Source organism: Microcebus murinus, unplaced genomic scaffold, assembly GCF_040939455.1.
Source record: "Microcebus murinus isolate Inina unplaced genomic scaffold, M.murinus_Inina_mat1.0 scaf005_hap2_Mmur4.0, whole genome shotgun sequence".
In the NCBI taxonomy this organism is placed as follows: domain Eukaryota; kingdom Metazoa; phylum Chordata; class Mammalia; order Primates; family Cheirogaleidae; genus Microcebus; species Microcebus murinus.
In genome coordinates this window covers 717,307-734,454 of record NW_027438951.1, presented here as the reverse complement: position 1 = coordinate 734,454, position 17,148 = coordinate 717,307, and the positions used below count along the sequence as shown (strand labels likewise).

Here is a 17,148-nt window from a genome sequence, read left to right as displayed (position 1 = left end):
CCCCAAATCCTTGATGGCTAGTGGTTTTTGTGTCTTGATATCAATTCTCTTTCTTTCCCTACCCTGCAGATCTTAAAATATTCTTCCATTTTTCTTTTCTTTTTTTTTTTTTCATTTCTTTATTTCAGCATATTATGGTGGTACAAATGTTAAGGTTACGTATATTGCCCTTACCTTCCCTCCCCCCTCGAGTCAGAGCTTCAAGCGTGACCATCCCCCAGATGCTGCACATCTCACTCATTATGTTTGTATATACCCATCCCCTCCTCCACCCTCCCATCCTCCCGACACCTGATAAATGTTACTCCTATATGTCCACTTAGGTGTTGCTCAGTTAATACCAATTTGCTGGTGAGTACATGTGGTGCTTGTTTTTCCATTCTCGGGATACTTCACTTAGTAGAATGGGTTCCAGCTCTATCCAGGAAAATACAAGAGGTGCTATATCACCATTGTTGCTTAGAGCTGAATAGTACTCCATGGTATACATATACCACATTTTATTAATCCACTCATGTATTGATGGGCACTTGGTTGTTTCCACAACCTTGCAACTGTGAATTGTGTTGCTATAAACATTCTAGTGCAGGTGTTTTTTTTTTGTAGAGGTGTCATTTGTTCTTTTGGGTAGATGCCCAGTATTGGAATTGCTGGATCAAATGGTAGATCTACTTGTATCACTTTAAGATATCTCCATATTGCTTTCTATAGAGGTTGAACTAGTTTGCAGTCCCACCAGCAGTGTAGGAGTGTTCTATCTCTCCGCATCCACGCCAACATTTATTGTTTTGGGAAAACTTGATAGCCACATGTAGAAGACTGAATTAGGATCCACACCTTTCACCTCTCACAAAAATCAACTCACGCTGGCTAACAGACTTAAACCGAAGGTATGAAATTATTAGAATTCTAGAGGAAAACGTTGGAAATACTCTTCTAGACATTGGTCTAGGCAAAGAATTTATGAAGAAGGCTCCAAAGGTAATCACAGCAACAACAAAAATAAATAAATGGGACCTGATCAAACTAAAAAGCTTCTGCACAGCCAAATAGTCACGAGAGCAGACAACCTACAGAATGGGAGAAAATTTTCGCATGCTACACATCCATTTTTCTAAGATATTTGTGGTTTTATCTTTCATATTTAGACTTGTAGCCCAATGTGAGTGGATTTGTGTATATGGTGTGAGTTAGAGATCCAATTTAATGTTTTGTCCATATGGATACAAAAATTTCCCAATGTTTTTTATTGAAGACTTCCCTTCTGTGATACCTTTGTCATAAATCAAGTGTCTATATGACTCTAGTTTTAGATTTTCTACTCTGTTTAATTTACTTATTTATCCCTATACCAATTATCACCTTTTTGATTACTATAGCTTTAAAATAAGTCTCAATATGTTATACAGCAATTCATGTCATCTTGTTCTTTTTCAAGAGGGTCTTGGCTACTCTTGGACCTTTGTGTTTTCATATTAATTTCAGAGCCAATTTGTTATCTACATGAGAAAAGTCTTTTGGGGATTTTAATTCATTTTATACTGAATCTACAGATCAGTGTGAGAATAATCTACATTTTCAAATATTGTGTTTTGCAATCTATGTACATCATATTTTCATGGTTATTTTTATAGAGATCTTGAAAAAATTTAGTTATACTTATTTCTAGGTACTTGTTACTATTTTATTCCATTATGCATTTACTTTCACTCTTAATTGTGTCTCACCTAACTAACACACTCAAACTAACTTTTCTGCTGGTCATGAGTCTCTTAGAAAGTGGCTATGTTGACTTATGACCACTCTCAAGAGAGAAACCTTAAGACTAAATTAGAAAGAAACCATAAGAATAAAAATCACAGTGGGGGCCATTTTCCAGCTTCTTACTAGAAGGCAATCAATCTTCAGCCCAGCAAACTTGCGACCACTGTGAGCTGTGTGACAATCCAGTACAGGGGCATAACCAGCACTGACTTGTCTTGGATGGTTCAAGATAATCACCTGAGTAATGAAGCCAGCTGCTTCCATTGGTGAGTTATTTTGGCTGTCACAGTCCATGTTGCCATTATGAACATCTTTAACAGACACATTCTTGACACTGAAAGCTGTGTTGTTCCCAGGAAGAGCTTCACTCAAAGCTTCATGGTGCAGGGGGCAGGGGAAAAAAAAAGCTTCATGGTGCAATTCAAGAGACTTTACTTCAGTTGTAATGTTACCTGGAACAAAGGGGACCACGATGCTTGGTTTGATAATACCAGTCTCTATTCAGCCCTCATGGACAGTACCAATAGTACCAATTCTGTAGACATCCTGGAGGGGCAGATGCAAGGGCTTGTCAGTTGGACAAGTTGGTGGCAGGATACAATCCAGAGCTCCAAGCAGCATGGTTACACTGGCATTGCTGTCTTTTTGGGTGACTTTCCATTCCTTGAACCAAGGCATGTTAGCACTTCACTCCAGCATGTTGTCACCATTCCAACCAGAAGTTGGCACAAATACTACCGTGTCTGAGTCATAGCCAACTTTCTTAATGTAAGACGATCTTCCTTAACTATTTCTCCATATCTCTGCTGGCTATAGTGTGGCTCAGTGGAATTCATTTTGTTAACATCAAAGTTAGTTGTTTCCCACTCAGTGTAATGCTCACAGGTCTGCCCATTCTTGAATATACCACTTTCAAATTTATTAATACCACAAGCAAAAATCAGGGCAGCACAGTCAGCCTGAGAGGTGTCTGTATTCATGGTTTTAAAAGTTGATACATAATAATTGGGCATATGTATGGGGTACATGTGATATTTTGATACACTCATACAATGTGTAATGATCAAATCAGGGTAATTGTGATATCCATCACCTTAACCATTTGTCATTTATTTGTATTGGGAACATTCCCAATCTTCTAGCTTTTTTGAAAAATACAATAAATTATCGTGGACTATACTCATTCTACTGTGCTATCAAACACTAGAAGTGAGGGGAAGATCAAGATGGCGGACGAGAAACACTGCCAGACAGAGTGTCTCTGCAGAAAAGACAGATTCTAGCAGAAATTAGAAAAAAGAAGCAAGAAGACGAGCATACAGCGGACGAGGGTCGGAAGGAGGGGTACCTGAGACCCTGGGAGACTCCACGGGAAGAGGCTGTGGAGGAGAACTGGAGGCTGAGACCACCAGAGCAGCCCGGAGACCAGCAGCAAGGGTAGGTGGATTTGCTGTTTCCTCTCCCCTGCATTTGGGACTGCTGGTGGGCTCCCCAGCGGGTGGAGAGACCTGCGCACACCAGCCCAGAGATGGCTGCCGCCAGCTAGCAGTGAGCCTGTGGCGGACGTGGCAACAGGCTCCCAACTCCCTCTTGGCACCTCCGTGTGCACAGACCCCAGCCGTGAGGCAGGCGCCATATTGGCTCCTCCTCCCCTCCGCCGACCCTACCCGCGGCTGCCCAGAGAGACAATATAGCCACCAGCCGGAGGCACATCCAGGGAACATGACTCTCCCTTTTGGGACCCTACAGCTGACTCAGGGGAACTCAGACTGTGAGCTCCCTACCCGCCAGCCCTCCCAGGTGCTGCTGGCACGGTGTTCCCAGGAGAACGGTGCCGACTCAGAGGCTGAGAGACACAGACCCAGCTTGGGCTCCCTGTGGGTGAATTGGGACCGGAACTCCTCTCCTTGGTGGGGATACAGTTTGAACTCTGGGACCCAGAGGTCAGACCTGCAGACCAGGTCCCATGCACCGAGGTCTAGCATTGCCCGGGGCACAGAAGGGATATTTGTGAACAGCCTACTGAGGTGTGTGTGCCTCCAGGGGCAGATCAGCATCCTAGAGGGCAACCCTCCTCCCAAAAAGAGGCCATACACCCAGCCCAGGTGGCGTTCCTGCGCAGGGAATCTCCCCGCGAGCATCACAGTCCGGGGAGGCTTGGTGGCATGTGGTCTGGCCTGCTGGCAGAGACCCAGGAGTAGCTACAGGAGTTGGGGAGGGTGGAAAGAAGCGAGGCCTGCTCCAGACTGCGAGGCCCGCTCCAGACTGCGGGTCTTAGACAGCCCCACCCCCACACCCAGACTTTCTGGCTGAGCGGGACCATTCCAGCCCTGCCCTGACAGATTTTCCTGGAAGCAGAGAACAGAACTTTGACCCCAGCTAACGACATTGGTGGTGCCTGAGCACAGGCTTACCCAACCCAGCTCCACCCAGAACAAGAACTGATAACAGGACACAAAATCAACACCATAGCCTGTTCCTCCAAGCAAGCGCCACCTACTGACAGGGATGGCATCCTGCACAGCCTTTTCACGGCACCCACTGACTCAATATACAGGGAGTGGTCGAATCTCACCCACAGACACCACCTAACGGCTCAGAAACTAAACAAGGTGTGTGAATACCCAAACAAAAACCTAAAGGAAAGAAACAACAACTGATCGACATGGGAAGAAATCAGCAAAAGAACTCAGGAAATATGAAGAACCAAATGGAAAACACATCCCCAAAGAGGAGCACCAGCTCCCTAGAAACGGACACCAACCCAAATCAGGCAACCAATATAACAGAAGAGGAATTTCGTATGTGGATCATAAGAATACTCACCGACCTGCAACAACAACTCAATAAACAGCACAAAGAAACCACAAAAAGCCTCGAGGATATGGAACAAAGGTTCACTAAAGAGATTGACACAGTGAACAAAACTTTAACCGAAGTCATGGAGATGAAGAATCAACTCAGGGAATTACAAAATACTGTGGAAAGTCTCAAGAACAGGGTAGATCAAACAGAAGAAAGAATCTCAGAGATTGAAGATAACACCTTCCAATTAAATAAATCAGTCACAGAGATAGAGCAGAGAAACAAGAGAAAAGAGCAAAGCCTACAAGAGCTGTGGGATTATGTGAAAAAACCTAACGTGACGGTCATAGGATTAGCAGAAGGGGAAGAAGACAATACTCAAGGGCTGGACAAGCTTTTTGAAGACATAATAGAGGAAAATTTCCCAGGCCTTGCTCAAAATCTCGATATACAAGTTCAAGAAGCCCAGAGGACCCCTGGGAGATTCAATGCAAACAGGAAGACGTCACATCATGCAGTCATCCGACTGACCAAAATATCAACTAAAGAAGCCCTTCTAAGAGCTGTAAGAAGAAAGAAGCAAGTAACCTACAAGGGAAAGCCAATACGAATAACACCAGACTTCTCTAATGAGACTTTACAAGCAAGGAGAGACTGGGGCCCCATTCTCACTCTTCTGAAACAAAACAATACACAGCCTAGAATCTTATTCCCTGCAAAACTAAGCTTCATATATGAAGGAGAAATAAAGACATTCTCAGACAAGCAAAGTCTCAGAGAATTCACCAAGACAAGACCAGCCCTACAAGAACTACTCAAAACAGTGTTACTCATGGAGCACCATAATAAAAACTCACCAATATAAAAACAACCAAAACCCAAAGATTAAAGGCCAGATAATACAATGGCTCAAGAGAGAAATCAAAGCAACAACATCCAACCCAACAGAATGATCAGTAATCTACCTTACCTATCAGTTCTCTCAATAAATGTGAATGGCTTAAACTCTCCACTCAAGAGACATAGGCTGGCTGAATGGATAAGAAAATATAGGCCAAGTATATGCTGTCTTCAGGAAACACATCTAACCTGCAAGGATGCATATAGACTAAAAGTAAAAGGGTGGAGATCAGTATTCCAGGCAAGTGGAAGCCAAAAGAAGGCTGGCGTGGCAGTTCTAATTTAAGATGATTTAGTTTTTAAAACAACAAAAGTAGTGAAAGACAAAGAGGGTCATTATATAATGGTGAAGGGCACAGTTCAACAAGAAGAGATAACAATTTTAAATATATATGCACCCAACTTAGGTGCACCCAGTTTCATAAAGCAAACCTTACTGGATCTAAGCAAATGGATTAATAGCAACTCCATAATCAACGGAGATTTCAACACCCCACTGACGGCACAAGACAGATCCTCCAAACAGAAAATTAATAAAGAAATTATGAACTTAAACAAAACCCTGGAACAATTGGGTCTGACTGACATCTATAGGACATTCTACCCAAAATCCACTGAATATACATTCTTCTCATCACCTCATGAAACATTCTCTAAGATTGACCATATCCTAGGACACAAAGTAGATCTCAAGAAATTTAAAAAAATAGAAGTCATACCATGTACCTTCTCAGATCACAGTGGAATAAAACTAGAAATCAACCCTAACAGAAACTCACACTTCTACACAAAAACGTGGAAATTAAACAACCTCCTCCTAAATCATTACTTCATAAATGAAGAAATCAAGATGGAAATACAAAAATTCTATGAATAAAACGACAATGGAGAGACAAGTTATCAACTCCTCTGGGACACAGCTAAAGTAGTTCTGAGAGGAACGTTTATCTCCATAAATGCCTATAACCAAAAGACAAAAAGATCAAAAATAGACATTCTAATGAAATGACTCAAAGAGCTGGATAAAGAAGAATAGACCAACCCCAAACCCAGCAGAAGAAGTGAAATCAACAAGATCAAATCAGAACTAAACGAAATTGAAAACAGGGAAGCTACTCAGGAGATTAATAAAACAAAAAAGTTGGTTCTTAGAAAAAATAAACAAAATTGACACGCCACTGGATAAGCTCATGAAAAGCAGAAAAGAGAAATCTCTAATAAGCTCCATCAGGAACAAAAAAGGAGATATCACAACTGATCCCAAAGAGATACAAGATATAATTTATGAATACTACAAAAATCTTTATGCACGCAAACTGGAAAATGTGGAGGAAATGGACAAATTTCTAGAAACACACAGCCTCCCTAGGCTCAACCAGGAAGAAATAGATTCCCTGAACAGACCAATCTCAACAGCTGAAATAGAAACAGGAATTAAAAATCTCCCTAAAATAAAAGTCCTGGTCCAGATGGCTTCACACCCGAATTTTACCACACTTACAAAGAAGAACTAGTACCTATCTTGCAGAAACTATTCCACAACATCGAGAAGAACGGAAACCTCCTGGACACCTTTTATTAAGCGAATATTACTCTGATACCAAAACCAGGAAAGGATGCAACAAAAAAAGAAAACTAGAGACCAATATCCCTAATGAATATAGATGCAAACATTTTCAACAAAATGTTAGCTAACCGAATCCAGACGCTTATCAAAAAAATAATCCATCACGACCAAGTGGGCTTCATCCCAGGGATGCAGGGATGGTTCAACATACATAAATCTATAAATGCAATTCACCACATAAACAGAAGCAAAACCAAAGACCACATGATTCTTTCAATAGATGCAGAAAAAGCTTTTGACAAAATTCAACACCCTTTCATGATACGAACACTTAAGAAAATAGGCATAGAAGGGACATACCTAAAAATGATACAAGCCATATATGACAGACCCATAGCCAACATCATACTGAATGGGGAAAAATTGAAATCATTCCCAATTAGAACTGGAACCAGACAAGGCTGCCCACTATCTCGACTTCTGTTCCACATAGTGCTGGAAGTCTTGGCTACAGCAATCAGACAGGAAAATGGAATTAAATGTATCCAAATAGGGGCAGAAGAGATCAAACTTTCACTGTTTGCTGATGATATGATATTATATTTAGAAAACCCCTAAGATTCAACCAAGAAACTCCTGGAACTGATCAATGAATTTAGTAAAGTCTCAGGATACAAAATCAATACACAGAAATCAGAGGCATTCGTATCCACCAACAAAAATCTAATTGAGAACCAAATCAAAGACTCAATTCCCTTCACAATAGCAACAAAGAAATTTAAGTACCTAGGAATATACTTAACCAAGGAGGTAAAAGACCTCTACAGGGAGAACTATGAAACACCGAGGAAGGAAATAGCAGAGGATGTAAACAGATGGAAATCCATACCATGCTCGTGGATCGGCAGACTCAATATCATCAAAATGTCTATACTACCCAAACTGATCTACAGATTCAATGCAATACCTATTAAAATCCCATCAGCATTCTTCACAGATATAGAAAAAATAATTTTATGCTTCGTATGGAACCAAAGAAGACCCCGAATATCAAAAGCAATTCTAGGCAACAAAAACAAAATGGGAGGCATTAATATGCCAGATATCAAACTATACTACAAAGCTGTAGTAATTAAATCAATATGGTATTGGCACAAAAATAGAAATATTGACCAGTGGAACAGATCTGAGAATCCTGATATAAAACCATTCTCAAATAGCCATCTAATCTTTGAGAAAGCAGACAAAAACATATGCTGGGGAAAAGAATCCCTTTTCAATAAATGGTGCTGGGAAAACTGGATAGCCACCTGTAGAAGGCTAAAGCAGGACCCACACTTTTCACCTCTCACAAAAATCAACTCACGCTGGATAACAGACTTAAACCTAAGGTATGAAACTATCAGAATTCTAGAGGAAAAAGTTGGAAACACTCTGCTAGACATTGGCCTAGGCAAAGAGTTTATGAAAAAGTACCCAAAGGCAATCACAGCAGCAACAAAAATAAATAAATGGGACATGATCAAACTACAAAGCTTCTGCACAGCCAAAGAAATAGTCATGAAAGTAAACAGACAACCTACAGAATGGGAGAAAATTTTTGCATCCTATGCATCCGATAAGGGACTGATAACTAGAATATACTTAGAACTCACGAAAATCAGGAAGAAAAAAATCAAATAACCCCATTAAAATGTGGGCAAAGGACTTGAACAGAAACTTTTCTAAAGAAGACAGAAGAATGGCCAACAAACATATGAAAAAATGCTCAACATCTCTAATCATCAGGGAAATGCAAATCAAAACCACAATGAGATAACTCTTAACTCCAGTGAGAATGGCCTTTATCAAAAAGTCTCCAAACAGTAAATGCTGGCGTGGATGCGGAGAGAGAGGAACACTCCTACACTGCTGGTGGGACTGCAAGCTAGTTCAACCTCTGTGGAAAGCAATATGGAGATACCTTAAAGCGATACAAGTGAATCTACCATTTGATCCAGCAATCCCATTGCTGGGCATCTACCCAAAAGATCCAATGACACTCTACAAAAAAGACACCTGCACTCGAATGTTTATAGCAGCACAATTCATAATTGCAAGGCTGTGGAAACAGCCCAAGTGCCCATCAATCCAAGAATGGATTAATAAAATGTGCTATATGTATACCATGGAGTACTATTCAGCTCTAAGAAACAATGATGACATAGCACATCTTATATTTTCCTGGTTAGAGCTGGAACCCATACTATTAAGTGAAATTTCCCAAGAATGGAAAAACAAGCACCACATATACTCACCAGCAAATTGGTATTAACTGAACAGCACCTAAGTGGTCACTAGGTACTACAGTAATAGGTTATTGGGCAGGTGGGAGGTGGGAGGGCGGCGGGTATATACATATATAATGAGTGAGATGTGCACCATCTGGGAGATGGTCATGATGGAGACTCAGACTTGTGGGGGGAGGGGGGGAAATGGGCATTTTTTTGAAACCTTAATATCTGTACCCCCATAATATGCCGAAATAAAAAAAATAAAAAAGGAGAAAACAAAACAAAACAAAAAACAAAAAAAAAATAACAGTGTTAAAAAAACCCCAAAAAACCACTAGAAGTTATTCTTTCCATTTCACTGTATATTTGTACCCATTAACCAAACTCTCTTCATCCTCCTTAACCCCCTACCCTTCACTACCTCTGGTTACTACCATTCTAATTTCTACCTCCATGAAATCCACTTTTTAGCTCCTATATATGCGTGAGAATATGTGATATTTGTCTTTCTGCCCCTGGATTATTTCCCTTAACATAATAACCTCCAGGCTCATCCGTGTTGTTGAAAATGACAGGATTTCATTATTTTATGGCTAAATAATATTGCATTGTATATATGTACCACAATTTCTTTTTCTGTTAATCTGTTGATGGAAACTTATGTTGATTCCATATCTTGGCTATTGTGAGTAGTGCTGTGATAAACATGGGGGTGCAGATAACTCTTCAGCATACTGATTTTCTTTCTTTTGTATACATATCCAGTAGTGAGATTGCTGGATCATATGGTAGGTCTATTTTTATTAATAGTTTTCTGAGGAATTTCCACACTGTTTTCCATAATGTTGGTACTAATTTACATTCCCAAAGAGAGTGGACAAGAGTTACTTTTTCTCTGCATCCTCATCAGCATTTGTTATTTCTTTTTTTTTTTTTTGATAATAGCCATTTTAACAAGGGTGAGATGATACATCATTGCTGTTTTGATTTGCATTTCCCTGATGACTAGTGATATTGAGCATTTTTTCATATACCTGTTGGCCATTTATATGTCTTCTTTTGAGAAATATGTATTAAGATCTCTTGCCCATTTTTAAATTGGATTATTTGGGTTTTTTTGTTATGGAGTTGTGTGAATGACTTATATATTCTGGTTATTAATCCCTTGTTGGATAGATAGTTTGCAAGTATTTTCTCTCATTCTGTAGGTTGTCTCTCCACTCCATTGACTGTTCTCTTTGCTGCACAGAAGGTATTTTAGCTTGATACAATCCCATTTATCTATTTTTTGCTTTTGTTGCCTGTACTTTTGAGGTCTTATCCAAAAAACCTTCGCCCAGTCCAATGTCCTGGAACATGTCCCCAATTTTTTCTTCTAATACTTTCATAGTTTCAGGTCTTACATTTAAGTCTATAATACATTTTGATTTAATTTTTGTATATGGTGTGAGATTAGGGTCTAGTTTCATTCTTCCACATGTGGATATCCAGTTTCTCCAGCACTATTTATTAAAGAGACTATTCTTTCCCCAATTTATCTTCTTGGTGACTTTTTTGAAAATGAGTTGGCTGTAAATGAGTGACTTTATTTCTGGTTTCTCTGTTATGTTCCATTGGTCTATGTGTCTATTTTTATGCCAGAAACATGCTGTTTGGGCTGTTATAGCTTTGTAGTATATTTTGAAGTCAGGTAGTGTGATGCCTCCAGATACGTACTTTTTGCTCAGGATTGCTTTGGATATTCAGGGTCTTTGTAGTTCTATACATATTTTAGGATTATTTTTTCTACTTCTGTGAAGAATATCATTGGCATTTTTATAGGGATTGCATTGAATCTGTAGATTGCTTTGGGTAGTATGTTATTTTAACAATATTAATTATTCTCATTCATGAGCATAGGAGGTCATTCTATTTGTGTTCTCTTCAATTTCTTTTTTTTAAAAACCAACTTAGTGATTTTTATTGATGGGCGACAACTTTATACTACTAGAAATCACTAGACTGTGTACATTAGGGATGCAGTGTCATAGGAGAGTAGACAGTAGGAATGAACAGAGCAGACATAAGGAAACACCAGTCTTTACACTATGCCCATTTCCACTGTGTGTCCACAGAAGCATGAATTCAACTGGGAATCTTTTAATGGCAATAAAGTTACAATCACTCATCTAACATAGACTAACATCTTAACTCCAAATATTTGATCTGCAATGTGTATGTTAGCAGTGACCCAGCGCGCAATTATCAAAATGTATTTTTCCTGTTAGGAATCAGCAACTTATTTTTTGTGTTTATTTTTTCTTTTGAAATAAGAACTATTTCTTCTTTGATAACTGGCTCATTTTTATTTATTTTTATTTTTAATTTTTTTATTACCTCATATTAAGGGGGTACAAATATTGTTAGGGTTACATATCTTACCCCTGCCCCCTCATTTTTATTGTTTATCAAAAACTAAAGGGTGGGGAGGAAAGTGTGATGGATTTAAAATTTTCTTTTATTGCCCAGGCTAGAGTGAGTGCCATGGTGTCAGTCTAGCTCACAGCAACCTCAAACTCCTGGCTCAAGCAATCCTCCTGTCTCAGCCTCCCAAGTAGCTGGGACTACAGGCATTCGCCACCATGCCCGGCTAATTTTTTGTATATACATATTAGTTGGCCAATTAATTTCTTTCTATTTATAGTAGAGACGGGGTCTCACTCTTGCTCAGGCTGGTTTTGAACTCCTGACCTCAAGCAATCCGCCCGCCTCGGCCTCCCAGAGAGCTAGGATTACAGGCGTGAGCCACCGCGCCCGGCCTAAAATTTTCTTTTTTTTTTTTTTTTTTGAGACAGAGTCTCACTTTGTTACCCAGGCTAGAGTGAGTGCCGTGGCATCAGCCTAGCTCACAGCAACCTCAAACTCCTGGGCTCAAGCGATTCTGCTGCCTCAGCCTCCCGAGTAGCTGGGACTACAGGCATGCACCACCATGCCTGGCTAATTTTTTCTATATATATTAGTTGGCCAATTAATTTCTTTCTGTTTATAGTAGAGACGCGGTCTCGCTCTTGCTCAGGCTGGTTTCGAACTCCTGACCTTGAGCAATCCGCCCGCCTCGGCCTCCCAGAGTACTAGGATTACAGGCGTGAGCCACCGCGCCCGGCCTTAAAATTTTCTTTTTTAAGGAAAGATAAAATTCATTTTCACAAATTTACAAGTGTTGTTGCTGGTGCAGTGTTTATTCTTCTAAGCAATTAAACTGGGAATAAAATGCAAGTTCCCTTTCTCATTCAAGGAATCAGCATTATTTCAGAAATATGGGGTTTTGTGTATTTTCTAAAATCAAGCGACAGTCTGTTTCAACCAAATGATTTTGATTTGGAAGTTAGAAGTAAAGATAAACTATGTTGTGCAAGAAGTCGAAGGCATGTCCTTTCATTCTAGCCCATTTTCTCTACAGAGCCACTAAAGAGAGGCGGGAAGTTAGTGAGAGCTGGTGTTTTACCAAGCAGACTGGGCACACACAGCAGAGGGTTCACAGCAGGTCCACTCGGCGGTAATACAGGAGGTAGGCTGTGTGTTCCGCAGTGGGTTTCACCACCTGTTACTGGTTAATCAGCTTGACCGTCTGGTCATCGATGCGCAGCCAGCCGTTCAGACCCATCTAGAAGACATCTGTAGTGTAATGAACGCCTGTCAAGCTGTTGCTGTGATGGTAGACCACTACAAATAGCTGATAGGTTCTGTGGCATTTAAAATTATTATTTTTAACTCCCGGAGAAAGAAGTTTTTTGCTAATTTCCAAGTCTGCAGGATATTCAATGTTTTTGATAAGCTTCTGACAGCCACCAGTCTTCTTATAAACAGTTTCAGGTGTAGCACAAGAACAGGAGGAAGTCTTGCCAGTCACTCTTTGACTTATCTCAATCTCCTGTTTAGTTTTTGTGGTATAACCTTGGACAGATTCTCGTGCAGCCAAGCTTTCCAATGCATCCTGGACTGTACATATTTTGTCAGACTGGATATCCAACTGCAACGTGATAAATGGTTGCAAAGTGGCAGATTCTTTTGAACTCTGCTGGTAAACCACAGACCTGATGTGTCCGCCAAAAATGCTGGTGATTGGAGTAGGAACAAAATCCACCTGGCAGGTGATGGAGGTCTTGTTCCTGGGGCCCACTTGCTCCCACTCGTCCTTGCTCCCCTCCCCAGGCTCCTCCTGCTAGTATTCGTCCAGCAAGTGGCTCCTGGGCCTATTGGAGATCGAAAGTTTTTCATTATTTGATGAGAGAAGCTTCTTTAGGTTCAGCATTTCCTCATGCAATCTGTTTAGAATGAAGCCTAAGTACTTCTCAGCGTCTTCTTGTTGACCCTTTTCAGAGAGGCTTGACTTGTTAACAGTCAGGAGTCTGTAGATATACGTGGGTGCAAAGGCAGCTTCAGGGCGGATGTCCGTCACGATTTTATCCCCAAGAGCTTGACGGGATTTTGGAGGTACTGGCATATTAGTAAACTCATTCATTAGCCGAACAAAGCTATCTGTCATGCGTGTTGACGTACAAGACTTTTGCACTTTTGAATACAGAGGAATGAATTTCATCAGGCAATACATCAGAGGGCATGCAACCAATGCCTACAGTGTAGCATTAATGTAGCACCAGTTTCCTTTATTGATCAGCTCACGGGGTTGCAATGACACTGGTTTATGTATTAAGGTTACATTCTCCAGTAACTCTGCAATCTTTATGGCTACAGGATCCTCTGAAACTGGAACAAGCCCTTCTTTGACTTCAACCCGCTTTTCAGAGACCAGGGGAGATGTGGACGGAGGGGAATACTTGGTTTCCACATACGCCACGAGCGAAGAGGAAGGAGGCTTAGAATCGTGGAAGAGACTGGCCCAGGACTTGGGCTGGCTAATGGGAATGGCACCCGAGGCAGAGCCAGCACCGTCAGCAGGTGAAGCGCTCTCGGGTTTAGTGGGGTCCAAGTCTATGCATTCCGTGGTGTGCAGCTCCACCTCGTTGGCAGCTGTGCCCTAACCCGAGGATTCAAGTATTTTTCCATTAGCAACTCCAAGGTTTTCAGTAGTATTGGTACCGACACAAGGCTGAGCCACAGCTGTCCTCAACAGGTTGTCTCTAGCAGCCTCTGCAGGGAAGCAGGACTGATCACAATCAGTCCCGTGGACCCCCTCAGGCTGCTCTGCAGTCCTGGTGTTGCTGCTGAGTGCTCTGGGGAAAGGACCACCAGGGAGATTGTCACTGATGGAGTCCGTGGAGTTCTGAGGGCTGTTACACGTCCTGTGTGTAACCGATGGAGGCATGTCACCCATAAATTCTGCATCCTATGTGCTGACGCTGTTCAGGACTGCTGAATTGGCATGACCATTGGCCAGAGCTTCTGGGGAAATACTATCTTCACCACCATCCTTCAAATAACTATAATATCCAGGTGGCTGTTTTTTCTTCTTTTTACGCTCCCTTTGTCTAAGACCACCTGAGATACCATCGTTTTCCAAAACTTCCACCTCCACATTAGAACTGCTCTCCACAGCCAGGGCAGAGCCTGGGTACTGGCAGTCCATGGAGCTGTAGCTGGCTTCCTTATCTAGGCTATCAGGGCTAGTTTTGGAAGTTGTACAACCGAGAATAAATTCAGGGGCCTGAGAGTTCAATGTGCTTTAAATACTGTAGCTGGAGTTTCTCTGCAATGTGTTATTCATTAGGTTCAATTACTTCATTAACACCAAATTCAATCCTCTGGTATTCTTGTCCTTCAGGGAGTTTATCCATAGCCTGTGTGCCATACAGCACTGTTCCACTGTACGGAAGAAGCTCAACTGAAGATCGAGGAGTCACAAAGAACTGATTAAATTCATCAGGGTTAAAATCTCCAAAAATATACTGCGGGTTGTGGAGGGCCATGGTGGCCCATTTCAATGAGTTGACGCTCCCCCAGCTTCTCACGCTGCTTCCCCCTCCGCCACCATCTTCTCACCCACCAATTTCTTTCATCAGTGTTTTATAGTTTTCATTGTACAAATCTTTCACTTCTTTGCTTAATTTTAGTCCTATATATTTCATTTATGTTTATTGTAACTATCATAAATGGAATTACTTTTTTTGATCTTTTCTTAAGATTGTTTGCTCTTCATGTATAGAAATGGTACTTATTTTTTATGTTGATTTTTTATCCTACAACTTTACTGCATTTGTTTATTAGTTCGAACAGTTTTTTGGTGGATTCTTTAGGGTTTCTATATAAAAGATCATGTCATCTGCAAACTGGGCAATTTGAGTTCTTCCTTTCCAATTTGGATGTCTTTTATGTCTTTCTCTTGCCTGATTGCTCTGGTTAGGACTTCCAGAACTATGTTTAATATGAGTGGTGAGTATGGGGATCTTTGTCTTATTACAGATCTTAGAGGAAGGGCTTTCAATTTTTCCCTGCTCAATATGATGTTAGCTGTGGGTTTGTCATATACAGCCTTTATCGTTTTGAGGTATGCACCTTTTATGCCTAGTTTGTTGAGGGTTTTTATCATGAAGGGATATTAAATTTTATCTACCGCTTTTGAGTATCTACTGAAATGATCATATGGTTTTCCCCCTTCATTCTGTTAATGTGATGTATCATGTTTATTGATTAGTGTATGTAGAACCATCCTTGCATTCTTGGGATGAATCTCACTTGATCGTTGTCAATAATGATCTTCTGTTGAATTAAGTTTGCTAGTGTTTTGTTGAGGATTTTTGTACCTATATCCTTCAGGGATATTGACCTGTAGTTTGCTTTTTCTTTTCTTTCTTTCTTTTTTTTTTTTTTTTTTTTTGAGACAGAGTCTCGCTTTGTTGCCCAGGCTAGAGTGAGTGCCGTGGCGTCAGCCTAGCTCACAGCAACTTCAAACTCCTGGGCTCAAGCAATCCTGCTGCCTCAGCCTCCTGAGTACCTGGGACTACAGACATGTGCCACCATGCCTGGCTAATTTTTTCTATATATATATTAGTTGGCCAATTAATTTCTTTCTATTTATAGTAGAGACGGGGTCTCACTCTTGCTCAGGCTGGTTTTGAACTCCTGACCTCGAGCAATCCACCCGCCTCGGCCTCCCAGAGTGCTAGGATTACAGGCATGAGCCACCACGCCCAGCCAGTTTTCTTTTTTTTGTTGTGTTCTTGTCTAGTTTTTGTATCAAGATAATGTTGGCCTCGTAAAATGAGTTTGTAAGTATTCTGTCCTCTTCAATTTTTTGAAATTGTTTGAGTACAATTGGTGATAGTTCTTTTTTAGCAATGAAGCCATCAGGTCCTGAGCTTTTCTTCAATGAGAGACCTTTTATTACTGCCTCAATCGCATTATTCATTATTGGTCTGTTAAGGTTTTCTATTTACTCATGGTTCAATCTTGGTAAGTTGTATGTGTCCAGGAATTTATTCATTTCTTCTAGGTTTCCCAAATTGTTGACATATAATGGTTCATAATAGTCTGTAATGATCCTTTGTATTTCTGTAGCATCAATTTTAATGTCTCTTTTTTAAATCTCTGATTTTACTTATTTGAGTCTTCTCTTGTTTTTTCTTAGTCTAGCTAAGTGTCAATTTTGTTTGTATTTGCAAAAAACTAATTTTCATTTTTTGGTCTCTGATACTGTTTTTTAGGGAGTATGAGTGCAGTTTTGTCACATGGATATATTATTGTATAGTGTTGAAGTCTGGGCTTTTAGTGTACCCATCACCAAAATAGTGTACATGGTACCAAATTGGTAATTTTTCATCCCTCCTCCCCTCCCACATTCCTACCTTTGGAGTCTTCATTGTCTATCATTCCACCATGTATGAGCATGTGTACCCATAGTGT

At 40.6% G+C, this 17,148-nt stretch overlaps 1 protein-coding gene and 1 pseudogene across 1 annotated transcript in view; both read right to left on the bottom strand.

Annotated features, from left to right (window-relative positions):
- Positions 1–17,148, bottom strand: part of F8 (coagulation factor VIII) — a 249,234-nt gene that overhangs the window by 61,693 nt on the left and 170,393 nt on the right. The window lies entirely within an intron of this gene.
- LOC105858875 (ubiquitin carboxyl-terminal hydrolase 10 pseudogene) lies at positions 12,824–15,246 on the bottom strand (annotated as a pseudogene).